Raw genomic sequence first — 4,069 nt, 5'->3', positions numbered from 1 at the left:
CTAAATACCTTTTATATTTAATAGTGTGAGCTTGTAGATCTGTTCAAGCTGTTAGTTTGTTTATCTGTAAAGACAGACCGATTAATCGGACCGATTAATTCATCGTCTGATTGATTAATCAAACCGATTGCCGATTAATCTAAAAACGACTAAAATCGTCCGATACCGATGTGTTTTTGCCGATGAATCTCCCAACACTAGTTTATATAAAACGTTTCCAGTTCCCCATGTGCATTGATTATTATTTTTTATTAGACAGACAGACAGACAGACCGACAGACCGACAGACAGACCGACAGACAGACATAGGGTAGAGATCATTGGAAAGGAAACACACATGCAGTGAATACAACAGAAAGGATGTCCTGAATCAGGTTTTTGTCCTGTTCAGAAGTTCAGACTGGAATCAAGATTGTTTTTTATCAAGTCTCAACAAAGCAGCTCAGTGGCGGCTTTGGCCCATTTTGGTGTTTTAAAGCATTATGTTATACTTTAGCAATTGAAAAATAGCTAAAGTGCCGCTCTATGAAATTGTAGGTCTGCTATTTTTGAAAAATCGTGAAAATGTGCCTCAAATCTTTGAATATATTATTACAGAGTGAACATTTTAACTCAAATCTTTACTTCTGGGGAGATGGTCCCTGGAACAACATATTTTCAGATGGGGGGGGGGAGGCATATTACATATAATGTTTGGGGTCCTTGACATGACATATTGAGCACCATTGATACAGAAACATAAAAGGTTTTTCAGAAAACTGTCAGGATTTTGAAGAGATAATTTTCGACGTCAGGCCAAAATGGGTTAGACTCCTCAATGCCAATCTGATAGGTCAACAGACAGGAACACCATGCTTGGATTAAAATGGAGCCAGCCAATGGCTGAAGCCGATTTATACAACAGGTCGTTTCGAGGAAGCAATCTGATTGTTTAAACAGCTTTTCTAGCCATGCTCAAACTGACGATAATGGCACGGCTAATGAAAACAAATAATTCAGCTGTGTTATTTCTCCAGAGCGCAGCAGACTGGGTGGCTAAGCTAGCTGGTTTCTGTTCTCTCAGAGAGCAGCAGACTGGGTGGCTAAGCTAGCTAGTTTCTGTTCTCTCAGAGAGCAGCAGACTGGGTGGCTAAGCTAGCTAGTTTCTTGGGACATTTGTGTCGTAGCGACTACATCTGTCATTGAAAAATATATACTTTTTCGGCGATTATCTTAGTTTTAAGGGTGACTGTTGTATAATTGCAATATTACACTCGAGGGTGTTCTTTATCGTTTATTAATGCACTCCTGCGATACCTTTTGGAACCGCAGGCGTGCATTAATGACGATAAGAACACCATCTCGTGTAATATAATATTGCTCAATAAAGAGCAGGTGAATTATGCTATCTGATTGGAGGAAGGGAGTGAACGAGCATTAAGGGGCTGGTTAAATGGAGTGATGTGATTGGAGGAAGGGAGTGAACGAACATTAAGGGGCTGGTTAAATGGAAGTGATCTGATTGGTCGATGGAGTGAACGAGCATGCATTGCGGACTCACTCGTTGAGGCTTTCACCTCTCCTTAAGACACCCAGGGACGGACGGACGGACGGACGGACGCACGCACACGCACACGCACACGCACACGCACACGCACACGCACACGCACACGCACACGCACACGCACACACACACACACACACACACACACACACACACACACACACACACACACACACACGAGAGAAAGGATAAAGGTCAGGACAGTCAACGGAAACAGGAGAATAGCAGTCAGACTTTAGCTAGATTCCAATACTTCAACTTGCGGCGTTTCCTCGCTGGAGGGCGGAGGAGGCAGACATGTTAGTATTGGGATTTAGCCTAGGATATAGACACAGGAAGCAGGATATGATAGACACAGGAAGCGAGGAAGCTCTTAGAAGGAAGTGAAGTGGTCACGTGACTGGGCTGCGCCATGACACTTTCATGGACACTTTCATGGGAGCCAAACTCACACCGGTAGTGCAATGAATACATGGCAGTGATGGAGCCGGCTGGACCAGCTCATAACAAACATTATACATGAACGATTGCGAGCTTTGTCATATAATTGGTTCAGGAATATGAAAGAAGACATAAGTGATATCACACGTTTTTTTCCGAGTGGTTGTTTTTCGACTTAATAACTTTATTTTTATTGAGGTATTTATAGAAGAGCACAGTACGTTTTCTGCCTGGGCTGCTCTCTGCTCTTTGAAAAATAAATCACATTAAGTAGTGATATTATTTTATTTTCCAGAAGCGATCACTTTACAAAAGTCATTCATAAATAATGTTTGTTCATGAGCTGGTCACTGAGCTCTCATTGACTCCAGTGTTCATGAGCTGGTCACTGAGCTCTCATTGGCTCCAGTGCATTCTGCCGAACTTCCGGGTGTAGTTTGGCTCCCATGAAAGTGTCCATGAAAGTGTCATGGCGCAGCCCAGTCACGTGACCACTTCACTTCCTTCTCAGAGCTTCCTTGGAAGGAAGCAGGAAATGATAGACACAGGAAGCAGGATTGTCTGGGCCACAGGATGCTCGTTGTCTGGGCCAGCCAATGGGCCAGCTGGGCCCAAACGGATCTAGAAAGATGGCGACTTACAATACAAGGACTGACATGACAGGCTTCATCTTACGTTCATGTCAGACCCGGAGAACGCTTTGTCCATATTTTTTTACAGTCTATGGTTAAAACACAAAAGGGGTTCCCTCCCAGAATGGTTTAATACTAGTGTTACTGTGAATACCGTGAGCAAAATGCATTGCGTTAGGTTCGTACCGTTTGGTAACGACACTCACTCTGTCTTACCCGCACGCAAAAACAAAACAAAAACACACCATTATTTAACCCATTTTGGGCGGGCACCCCTTTTGGTGTTAGCATCATGCTATGCTTTAGCTATTGAAAAATAGCAGATCTACAAGCTCATACGCTACGAGCTTGTAGGTCTGCTATTTTTGAAGAACCGTGAAAATGTGGCGGAAATCTTTGAATATATATATATATATATTCTGTCAGAGTGAACGTTTTTAAACTCAAATCTTTGCTTCTGGGACGGTCCCTGGAACTACATATTTTCAGATGGGGGGTCGGCGGAATATTAAATATAATTTTTGGGGTCCTTGACGTGAAATATTGAGATCCACTGATGTAGAAACATGAGGTCTTTCAGAAAAAATACATTTAAAAAAATAAAAATAAAACAATGTCGACGTCAGGCCTAAATGGGTTAATCTCCCTGAAGGCCATTGTGTTTTTACATCATGCATCTCTGTTGCTATATTTAGCTGGTCTTTTCACTGCGCATTACTGCCATTTATTTAACCCATTCTGACCTGAGATCAGATTCATATGAGGTTTCCACTGGACACACACTGGTCTGATTAACCCATTCTGACCTGAGATCAGATTCATACGAGGTTTCCACCGGACACACACTGGTCTGATTAAAATATCCTACCAGCCGTGGGATGGGTTAATATTGTTCCTACCAGCCGTAGGATGGGTTCATATTGTTCCTACCAGCCGTGGGATGGGTTCATATTGTCCCTACCAGCCGTGGGATGGGTTCATATTGTTCCTACCAGCCGTAGGGTGGGTTAATATTGTTCCTACCAGCCGTGGGATGGGTTCATATTGTCCCTACCAGCCGTAGGATGGGTTAATATTGTTCCTACCAGCCGTGGGATGGGTTAATAGTGTCCCTACCAGCAGTGGGATGGGTTAATATTGTTCCTACCAGCCGTGGGATGGGTTAATATTGTTCCTACCAGCCGTAGGATGGGTTAATATCGTTCCTACCAGCCGTAGGATGGGTTAATATCGTTCCTACCAGCCGTAGGATGGGTTAATATTGTTCCTACCAGCCGTGGGATGGGTTAATATTGTTCCTACCAGCCGTAGGATGGGTTCATATTGTTCCTACCAGCCGTGGGATGGGTTAATATTGTTCCTACCAGCCGTAGGATGGGTTAATATTGTCCCTACCAGCCGTAGGATGGGTTAATATTGTTCCTACCAGCCGTGGGATGGGTTAATATTGTTC

This window comes from Protomyctophum parallelum (genome assembly GCF_964188405.1).
Source record: "Protomyctophum parallelum genome assembly, chromosome: 19".
Classification (NCBI taxonomy): Eukaryota; Metazoa; Chordata; class Actinopteri; order Myctophiformes; family Myctophidae; genus Protomyctophum; species Protomyctophum parallelum.
Note: the sequence above shows the minus strand (reverse complement) of the source record.